At 37.7% G+C, this 12,006-nt stretch overlaps 1 non-coding gene across 1 annotated transcript; it reads right to left on the bottom strand.

Annotated features, from left to right (window-relative positions):
* Positions 1-11,417: 11,417 nt before the first annotated feature.
* On the bottom strand, positions 11,418-11,492 carry Trnat-ggu. The gene has a single exon. It is a non-coding gene; the product is annotated as a tRNA-Thr (tRNA).
* Positions 11,493-12,006: the final 514 nt, after the last annotated feature.

Here is a 12,006-nt window from a genome sequence, read left to right as displayed (position 1 = left end):
CTTGTGCTATTGAGTTGGAGTTTATATGAGTGAAGTGAGCCGCTAACGATTCGGTTCTTCTTGTCAGTTTCAATGTTATTGTGATAATCAAATTTAATGGTTAAAGTAAATAATACCTAATCAGTTCAAATTAAGTGAAGAATATTTAATTATAAAGCCAGATCGCTGCCCAGACAGACAGTTTGTTTAGCCTTGCATCGATTAACCTAGCGGCTGTTAAACTATTGATGCAAGGAGGTCCGTAGTTTTACCAATACAGAGGGTTAAATTGGCATTTTTCTCTTTACCAACATAGAAAAATGAAAAATCTCTCCCTCCCTGGTTCTTCAATGCCCAGCTGTTAGCCTAGAGCGAGGACATTATATGTGTCATTTGGAGTAATCCAAGCTCGTTCAAAGCGGCAGTATTTGAAGGCCTTGTATATTTATTGTCATAAGTATATATCATATACACAATAGGGAACTATCCTACCCGATTGCCTCCCTGTCCACGGACGCCTGCATCGGGGGGATAAATACACAGACTTATAGGGTTTGCTTTCTTCAGTCTAGTCTGCTGAACTCTAGCGTAGTCAGTTTAGGTATACACCGCGTATATCCTAAAACTCTGGTTCCATGGTGAGTACGAACAGAGTTTTTATCGTTTTAGAGTAGGGAACTTTCGGTCTAGTAGGGTAAAATCACACACATCGACAGGTAGGGAAATAAATAAAGTTCTGTATAAAAACCTATCTTATCTAATAACTAAAAATAAATTATGTAAAAATAAATTAAATTCAAGATCTAAAATCATTGTGAACAAAATTACTGGGTGTTAGAAGGTATTTTATAAATAATATCGTGTGTTTATTCTTGGTATAATGAAACTTCAATATCATATTTATTATCAAAGTGTGAAAAAGCTTTGAATTATTACTGGTTAATTCATCTAAGTGTAATTTGTAATTGTGGTAGCAATTTCTGATTCTTCATGTGACAGCGATCATTGAGTGTTAGTTGGGGTTGGTTTAGGGACCAGTGGCATGCGGGCGCCGTCCACTGATGGAAAGCCGAAAACTCCGAGGAGTGATTAAGCTTACTTTTCTTGGGTTTTCGATTGGAAGCTTCTTACTCGATGTATCGTTGAAACAGTGAAAGGGTCGAGAAGTTATGGTCTATTAGCAGTATTGGGGAAAAGGGGGATTAGCTAGGGAAAAGAAACAAAATAAAATAAAAAGGGGGGTTAGTTCATAGATAGTTAGCCCTTCTGGTTTGGCATAGGATTCTCAACAGAGCAGTTTGGTTGAGATGAGGAGTTTCAAACCACAACGCAAGCTTCGAGCCCAATTGAAACTACTAATAGGGCGTAGTGGATGATTACTAAAATATTTTTTATATTATTTACCATTTATAAACCAAAATTATGAATAAAATGTCTGGCGCCTATAGGTTTTTTCTGTTCAAGTTCGTATGTTACTTTGCTCGCACATCTTTCACAGGCGTTATTTAGCGTTAACATAATCTCCACGTCTTTTGCCTATTCGTCCAAGTTAACGTAATTTTCACAAAATTATGATGAGTTTTAATTAGTGGGTTAAGTTATAATTAATCATATGAGTCCAATGGTCGTATCTACTTCGCATTAAAGAGTTTGGGTTGTTATGGTTCATATCGAGGGGTCCTTCTACTACCATTAGACGATCACAAGGCCAAATCTACGGGGTATTTTTAAAGGATGGTTAGTTGTAAGAATGTTTAGTCAAGTAAGTAAGTAAATAAGCGAGTGGGTGCGGAAGTTCGGTACAAGTAACGTACACAAATAAATAGTTTTATGGTTTATGATGGTAGTTAGCAATTATTTTATTGAGTGTAGAGCTAAAAGTCAAGTAGACCAGTACAGAAAATGAAAAATTCAATTAAAAAAAAATAACCATCAGATTAAAGAAGATCTGTCAAATCACTCGAAGATCTGTCAAATCACTTGTCAGGGTAAAACCTCGCTCGCGATTTAATACCTAAAAGTGAAGTAAAACTGTGTTTTATCCTATGAAAACTGTTTAATTGTGCTTGTGAATATTGTTGGAAACTGTAATAGTGTTATCTGCACGTAAAACTACGAATTCTGAACAAAAACAGTGCTAAATAGCCGTGTCTGACATTTGTGGCTACTGAAATATATAAACCTACCCTCATTGTTTTTTCTCAAATTGTCATTCAGTGATACCAGTGCAAACATTCTAAAAACTACCAAAAAAAAATGTCTGGAAAGAAAATCGGAAGCCCTAGCGTATCAGCACAGGGGAAATGTTCGAAATGTCAGAAAGCACCAAATGAAAAGAAGTTTTCTGTTAATTGTGATATGTGCAAAAATCTGTTTTGTAACGACTGCCATGGGCTGTCTCCGACGGAAGTTAGAGTGCTTGAACTAAAGATAGTCGCAAGAGTTATGACTTTTTACTGTCCTGACTGCCGATCGGCAATAACGCAATTGCCATTGATTCTAAAAAAGCTAGATGAACTAACCAGTGAAGTGCAAAAGCTGCGGGTACGCCAAAGCATGCTGGAGACGGAATCAGCTGTTCGTGAAATAACTGAAAGATCAAATAGGGCTAACAACATCATCATCTATGAAATTCCTGAGTCTACGAGTGAGACCGCAGAAGAGAGAAAAGAGCACGATATGCGAGAAACTACGACTTTGATAACCAGTGTTTCGAAGAACGTGAGCTGTGTAGGAATAAAAGCGTTCCGCCTGGGTGCTAAGTCCAGCAGCCGCACTTCGCCACGCCCCCTCAAAGTCATCTTACGCAGCAAGAGGGATGCGATTGAAGTGCTCAGCAACAAAAAAAGACTAGCAAAGCCAGCTTCTGTGAAAGCAGACCTCACTCCCATGCAAAGAGAATACCTACAGTATCTAAGGGAAGAATTGAACAGGCGTATAAGCGAAGGTGAAACAGGAATTACCATCAAGTACATCAGGGGCCATCCAACAATCGTAGAGACCGACAAACTAGCCACCGGACCGACAAAAAACCAATAATTCACATCAGTAATAGCCATAGTGTCCCAATCCCAACAGGGGCCGCCAACAAGTCCGACAACAACAGGGTCACCACAGTTAGCGTAAACTTACCTCCTATTATTATGGTTACCATTTTCTATATGAACATACAATCGGTCACTTCTAAATTCGACATTTTTCTGACTAGAATAAATAATCTGAAACCTACCCTCATTGTTATTACAGAAACATGGCTAAAACCAATTATTCCCGACTCTATGATAAAAATACCAGGCTATGACTTATACAGGGATGACCGGACTGAAAAACGTAGTGGTGGAGTAGCAATATATGCTGCAAATGAACTGGATATTACAATGAGAACGAAACTTAACAGCAAGTATAACACTAAACATACATCTTTGGAATGCCTATTCTTGGACGTAGAAATTGGTAGCTACAAGTTCATATTGTGTGGTATATATAGGGGACAGGACTCAACAATTGATCAGGACAATATCCTACTTAATATGCTGAACGAAGCTTCGGAGTCTAATCTGCTAATCGTAATGGGGGATTTTAACTACAGTGGCGTCAAATGGCCAGTGGAAAGTTCAGGATACCTGACACCAAGAGAGAACAACTTCGTGCAGTGGTACAACAACTCCAACTTCCATCAACTAGTAAATAAAGACACCAGATATCGCCAGGGCAACCAGCCATCCTGCTTAGATCTTATACTAACTAATGATGATATACTCATATCAAATGTAGACCACCAAGCTCCTATTGGTAAAAGTGATCATACCTGCCTGCAAGCTACCATACAGTTCCAAACAAAGATACCTAACGCTATAAGACATTTTCGATACAACTACAATAAAGCAGATTTTAACAAAATAAATGACACACTATTACCTAGGTTACCACACAGAATGGACTCAGTGGAGAATGTCACATCACAATACGATATTTTCCTTGCTGAAGTGAAGATTGCCATGGCCCTACATGTGCCGCAGACTAAAACAAATACTGTTGTACGTGATAAACCGTGGATCTGTAAAGAGACTCGAGATATGATAAAACAGAAAACAGAACTTTGGGATAAATATGTGCTAACTGGTTTGGAAGAATATCACAAAGATTACCGAAGGCTTAATAACAAGTTAACTAACCGTATAAAAGCGTGCCGAATTAAATATGAAACTAGCTTATTGAAAACTGGCCCAAAGCGATTTTACTCCTACATTCGCCAGCAAATAGCATCGAAAGTGAGCACACCCAGCGTTGTCTGCAACAAACAAGGACTTACTGTAACGTGTGCCCCTGACATTGCTGAGGCCTTTGCGGACCAATTTGAGGATGTCTTTCAGATAGAACCCCAGGGACAGCTACCACAACTAGATCCATCACTCAGAGTTCAGGAGAGCATTACAGATGCCCTTTTCAGTAGATAAACTTAAACAAGTCATTAAAGATATGAAAACAGATTCTGCACCAGGACCAGATGGCATCCCAGTTATACTACTGCAAAAGTGTGACGCCTTACTCGGCCCATTAGCATTGATAATGCAGACATCATATGACACAGGCATTTTACCCGAGCAATGGAAAACAGCTACTGTCACTCCAATATACAAAAAGGGCAACAAGCTTGAACCATCGAACTACAGGCCGATAAGTCTTACTAGTGTAGCATCCAAAGCTATGGAAAAAATTATAGTTAAACACATAAGAGGATTTCTTGCCCTGCACAGTGTAATAGGTGACCAACAGCATGGTTTCTGCCCTCATCGATCTACAGTATCCAACTTGTTATCTTGCCTCTCTTCCTGGACAAAAAGCTTTGACAACAGAGACCCTACGGATGTAATTTATCTTGATTATGAAAAGGCATTTGACAAAGTTCCCACAGAAAGGTTACTTCTTAAACTAGAACACTTGGGAATCCGTGGGAAACTGTTACTATGGATAAGGGCTTTCCTGCAACAAAGAACCTTTGAAGTTAGAGTTGGTTTGACCAAGTCTCGGCAAAGACGGATCAATAGTGGAGTACCACAAGGTTCAGTCCTAGGCCCGGTGCTTTACATACTGTACACAGTTGACCTTCCACAGCGCATCAAGTGCAGTATTAGTACTTTTGCGGATGATACTAAGATATTTTCTAACCCATTTGTTGACTATAACCAACTACAAAGTGATCTAGATGCCATAGCAAGCTGGTCTAAAGAATGGTTAATCAATCTAAACTCTGCTAAATGTACAGTACTCCATATAGGAAATAGGAATCCCCGTCTGACTTATCACTTGGAAGGCAATCCACTAACGGTTGTACAAACGCAAACTGACCTGGGCGTTAAGATCTCCGAAAACTTGAAATGGGAGGAGCACATATCTACAATCGTCAAAAAAGCCAGAAGTATAATTTATCTGATCAGAAAAGCTTTCAAGACTTTGACACCAGATATGATGCTAAAAATATACAAAACTTATGTCAGACCTATACTGGAGTACGCTTTTCAAGCCTGGAGTCCCTACTTTGCCAAAGATATTGATATGCTAGAGAAAGTCCAACGTAGCTTCACTAAACTGCCAAGACAACTTAAAAACAAGCCATATGAGGAAAGGCTAAAAGAACTAAAGCTCACTACTCTAAAAGACCGCAGAGAACGTGGGGATTTAATAGAGACATTCAAAATACTAACTGGACATTACGACCTCAAGGAATTTCAAGAGATATTCAAGCGTAATAACAACACTCGTTTGAGAGGTCACCTCTTAAAGCTAGAGAGAGATAGATCTCACAGTAACCCTTATAAACACTTTTTGAGCAATCGAGTAGTGAGATCTTGGAACAAACTCCCAGAAGACGTGGTCTCAGCACAAAATGTGAATCAGTTTAAAAATAGACTAGACAAGCACATCACATCTACAACTCGGCTATGATTACTGTCACAATGATCACTGGATACAGGCTATATCAGTTCTTTAACCGCCTGCCTGCTTATTAAATAATAATAATAATAAAGAATGAATACTCTAGATGAGTTTAAAAAAATAAAAATCAGTTGGGGTGTCTGAGGTTTTGAGTGATACCGGAAACACGTTGTATATTAATATATTATTATATCTTCAACAACACCTACGCGTACCCTGGCATAATCCTGATCGAAAACATAAACCGGATAAAAACATAAACACCTCGTAGTACATCTTAAGAACCGATGACAAATCAAATAGACTTATAAGTTATAACGAAAATGGCATATATCGAAATTGGTACAAAAGGTAAGCGACCTCAATGCAGATACAAAAAACCGGCCAAGAGCGTGTCGGGCCACGCTCAGTGTAGGGTTCCGTAGTTTTCCGTATTTTTCTCAGAAACTACTGAACCTATCAAGTTCAAAACAATTTTCCTAGAAAGTCTTTATAAAGTTCTACTTTTGTGATTTTTTTCATATTTTTTAAACATATGGTTCAAAAGTTAGAGGGGGGGGGACGCACTTTTTATTCCTTTAGGAGCGATTATTTCCGAAAATATTAATATTATCAAAAATCGATCTTAGTAAACCCTTATTCATTTTTAAATACCTATCCAACAATATATCACACGTTGGGGTTGGAATGAAAAAACAAATCAGCCCCCACTTTACATGTAGGGGGAGTACCCTAATGAAACATTTTTTTCCATTTTTTATTTTTGCACTTTGTTGGCGTGATTAATATACATATTGGTACCAAATTTCAGCTTTCTAGTGCTAACGGTTACTGAGATTATCCGCGGACGGACGGACGGACGGACGGACGGACGGACGGACGGACGGACGGACGGACGGACAGACAGACATGGCGAAACTATAAGGGTTCCTAGTTGACTACGGAACCCTAAAAATGGATCATCCCTAATAAGGTTTTACTTGACGGAGACATGAAAGGCTTTTACCCATACTATTCATAGAGACACATATTACTATGTCACTCAAAATGTAACGCTATAGTCACTGAAGTTAGACCCATTTTAATTTGTCTCAGTATGGAGATATGACTTTTTGGCAAGTGAGGCAGTGACCTCAAGCTATTATTTGTCTTGTTGACGCGAAAAAGCGTATATTATTTGTCAACGGTATCACTTACATCGTTATGATACAAGGATGGGCTAGGAAGCTATAGTTTTTTTTATGTTTTCGTCGTTTGATGGTTTCGTTTGTACTTTGCCCAGCTTTTTTCGACACTACCAGTCCGGGCCCCGTAACCGAATGGCACAAACGCTCGGAGGAAATATAGACTGGAGTAGCCTTTCAGTTACTTACCCCTCTGCCAAAAAACTTGAACAAATGTTCATAAAGTCACGTAAATACAATTTCACAATCGATTCATGCTCATTCACAGAATCGCCACGACACATATCACTGGTAATTAAAAATGCCCGCTTGTGCTGTGAACACTTGTAATAAGCGCTCAAATACCTCAAGTTTGCAAAAAGGTGGCATAATATTCCATTTGTAAGAAATTTTAATATTGTTATATTACTGTTTTTATTATCTAAATGATAATATTTTTGTCATACGTCATCGAATATCGATTTATGTGATCGAATGCAATCGATTTGAAATTTGTTGCTGGGTAGAAATTACGTCACGAACACTCCCCACGAGACTTCGATTTTTTGCTGTTTAAGAAGTTACCTAATGTGGTTTACAATAGGGTCGATATTTATATATCAATTTATTCATAAAAAGTCGCACTCCCCACGAGACTTCATTTATATATTTTGTAAGAATTAACCTAATTTCAATTAGAATAGAGCATATATTATAATAATATTGACAAGGATAATAAAATTGAAAATTAGAAAAATAATTTGACCGAGACTTCGTCGTAGAGATGTGGACATGGTCGATGAAATACCAACTATCGATAAAAAAGTATGATTTGCACACCTTGATCACACAATTCATTTGAAATATATTTGCAATTTTCCGAAAGAGAATGATTTGAGTTTTATTACATGTACTTAATAAACTTTACACTTTGAACCAGTATTGAAAATAGTTAATGAAGACTAAACCATTTCTAGTTTATTTATTTAACCAAGTTTGTCTATAATGATTTAGTACCACCAACCGCAGTAAACGTTGTTGATTAGTTAGTCTGGAAAAATAAATTAATGTTTTGTCAAAATGTCAAATATTTCTTTACCTACTAATCCTATTATCCATCGCTAGTCCACCCGCGTGATACCTACTACCCAGGATTGTCATTAGTGAATCTTAATATGATTATAATAGTGCCAAACATTAAACAGATCTAGAAAAAACAACGACATCATTAAAATTATAATTTGATTCATTAATTATTATCGACTTCAGTTATCGATGCCTGCCTCATCCCTATACTTTGAGACACACACGTGCGCATTTAGTGTCCGTATACACTGTGTTTCTACGAAGTATTTCCATGTGTGATATGGCTGTGTGCATCATAATGAGCATGTGTTATTTTTTTATCATAATGTGCGTGTGTATTGACAATAATATTTTTTGCATTTGTAGTACTCCTTTACATGTGTTATTTCCTCACCTCCCGCGAATCTTGGCAGAATTATTTGTACGTAGACGCAACATGAAGGCTACTCCAGTCTATATTTCCTCCGAGCACAAACGCTCACGAATCGCTCACGAAATGAAACGCTCGTAGATATCCATCTCTATTGCTCTTGCGTATTGGCGCGACAGAGCCGGACTACCTTTCGCGGCGTTTCGTTTTTGTTTCGCGTCGGAGAAATTTGGCTACGGCACCAGTTAGCTTGTTTGAGACCAATTTGAAGATAGTTTACATAAGGTTCCTTTTGGTTATGCCTACGCACCGGATAGACCATCGAAATCGCAGGACATATGTTCAGTTTTGGTTCTGCTTATTTTCAGTCCCACACTTTCAATCCTTTCTTGTCATTTTCCATCTTTCTCACACTTCAAAGCATCGAGCGAGAGAGATGTTTCACAATACAATCCTCCATAATGGAAATATTGTTCTACTTCTAATACAGATGTTCGATATTATATGTCTCTTCTATTATCGATCTTATTGTGTGCAGTATATAGACTCTTTTAGATTAAATGGAAGGATTTGTTAGCAGGAAATTGCGAACTAGCTGGGATTGTTACATAAAGGGTAAAGTAACACAATATTACGTGAATTTGTACCTAAAATGTAGAGAAATGTGACAATATGTGAGTGTGTTTAGTAAAACGTCCCACTTTGTCGGTAACCAATAAGGCGAAATTGTATCTTTATATAAATAAACTGACAAAGCGGCTTTATAGCAATCGACAAAGTGGGACGTTTTCCCGTGCACACTCACATATGATGTCAGTGGCCTATTTAACAATAGTGACAATTTATCGCCCGACAACAGTGACACTTCGCTGTCCATTGCCCATTCAAGAAGGAAATATTGACGCTGACTAACAATGTTACTAATCAACCCAGAAATAGGCACATCTGTGTTAAGTGTCAATGTCGGTAAGTGGCTAAGTGCATTTATTTGTGTGATGAGCACAGATATTTGTTCCTGAGTCATGGATGTTTTCTATGTATGTAAGTATGTATTTATCTATTTAAGTATGTATATCGTCGCTTAGCACCCATAGCACAAGTTTTGCTTAGTTTGGGGCTACGTTGATGTGATGAAATAGCCCTTTAAATGACTTAGAAAAGGAAGAAATTCTAAACGACTGCAAGATTTCAAACCTTCAAAATGGAAAGGGTTGAAAATGGAGACCCAATATGTCTTTTTGTACGTGCATACCTAGGCTAGAACTCATGATAGTTTAAAATGCTAGAATTCTTGCAGAATGCGAAGGCTGCTGCTCGATACAAGGTGGGCGAAAGTGAGCGACGACTCCCTGTCCAATTCGAATTTTAGTTTTAATAATAATAGGGATAAGTTCGCCTTTGTACCTCTGTTCCTGTAAACTGTATATGAATCTGTTGTACACAATAAAGTGATTACTAACTACTTACTACTAGTTTTATAGATCAGTTTCGGATTTGATAATGATCTGCCAGTGTCAAAATTGACAATTTCTACAAACAAAGACATCAGTTCTGCACTGACAGATTGGTATTATAAGGAAGTCCATTTTCCATAGCGCTGGCTGGACGTATACTATCGGGACTGTCTAACTAAAAGAGTACGTTTTGACACTGATTTAGTATTTTATTTATTTATTTATTGAATAATAAAAGAAAATAACACTTTTTTACACAAGACCCATAGTTGGCAAAACCTTGAAGAGGTTTGTGTGCCGATGGGGTGTTCAGTATATTACTTAACTATATCCTACTTGATAGATTGTTAAATTTTATATTTCAAAAAGGAATAAATGGAAGCCTGATATATGTCAACTTCAAGATTTTTTGTGTGTGTATATTTCACATAAAACTTAAAGTTAGTTCAGGTACTTTGCATGACAACGAGCGATATCACAAGGGTAGTAGGTTGTAGGTATCTATTTTGTACGTTTTCCCCAGTCAAACAGTTATTTTCGTAATGCACCAATCTAACTTAGACAGTTTACACAATTTTATTTAGAGCAATAGTTAAACTTGTCACGTCAACCTGTTGACTCGGGTTAAGAGAGACGGATAAATAATAACTATAGTTAATCATTCTTATTAGAACAGTATTCGGTGCTTACCTAGTCCCACTGTTGGGTTGCGCATCCTCCTTCTTTTCGAGTAGTTTTTGTTCAATGCTATAATATTAGGCTAGCATCTCAAAAAGGAAAAGGTACAAGGTTATCACCCCATCATCAGTGGGCATAGATGAAGTAAACTCTGTCAAACAAGTCTGTCAGTAAATAAGAACAAAACACGACAAACACACAACAAAACTATAGGTATCCTTTTCTCTAGCACCCTAAAGAAAAGGATGCATATAGTTTTCTTTGTTCTTATTTTGACAGAGTATAGGTAACAATCGTTGGATACGTGGCGATAGAAACTAGATAGATTCTTTGTATTGTATTGATTTTATTGTGTGGTGCCGGTACATCGTCATTGGTGGCTTAGTAGTCCGATGGCAGCCCGACACTTTTTGCCACATCTGTCACAGGTGAAACGCGAGTCAAGAGGAGGAGGAGCTCTGGAACGGAGCCTTTTCTGCTTAAGGTTAGTATAACTACATTAACGTAAGTTGCTTTTCTCATAATTCTTTTTGTACATAATGTCAACTAAGTGCGTTTTCACACTCTCCGATCCGATATCGGATATCGGATGTCGAAAGGATTTCAAAGGCAAAAATCAAAGATGGCGGCTTGAATGTATGGGATATCGGCGTTTAAGCTTGACTAGAAATGTGCTTCCCGCATCGATTGTGGTCCCTGTGACAGTATCTTTCACATATTTTTAAATTAAAGGAAAAATTGAAAAATTCACACCTCCGGCAGGACTCGAACCTGCGACCTTTGGCCTTACCGGGGCCATCACGCTACCAACTGCGCAACGGAGGCAAATGTCACAGGTTCGAGTCCTGCCGGAGGTGTGAATTTTTCCATTTTTCCTTTAATTTAAAAATATGTAATATCACTCGCAGACGTTTCTGCATGATAAAAACAAATTTAATATCTTTCACTACCAATTTTCAAAAGAATACGCTCCCTTTCCCCGAATCTTCACCGACTTCCGACCGACAAGGTTTCGGAAATTAAAATAGAATCAAATAACCGTTAAATACTTTCTGTCGTGAATTATTTTTATAAATTTACACTTTCTTTGAAATTTGGTTCCTTTGTGATATCGTTGAAAAGCATTTATTCTTTGACTGGAACATCGGTTCAATGAATAGGAATAGCATGTGGGTTGGCTTTGACGATGTTCTTAGAAAGAAAATGTCATTGAGATAATACATATGACCTTTTCATTGACTTGTCTTATTATTCTACGTAAGTACATACAGGATGTTATTTTTATTCGAGATGCAACGAATAGTTGTTTGGCTGGATACCGGATACCGAATATTCGGTA

This window comes from Leguminivora glycinivorella, unplaced genomic scaffold (genome assembly GCF_023078275.1).
Source record: "Leguminivora glycinivorella isolate SPB_JAAS2020 unplaced genomic scaffold, LegGlyc_1.1 Scaffold3, whole genome shotgun sequence".
Taxonomy (NCBI): Eukaryota; Metazoa; Arthropoda; class Insecta; order Lepidoptera; family Tortricidae; genus Leguminivora; species Leguminivora glycinivorella.
Note: the sequence above shows the minus strand (reverse complement) of the source record. Positions and strands in the feature narration are given on the sequence as shown.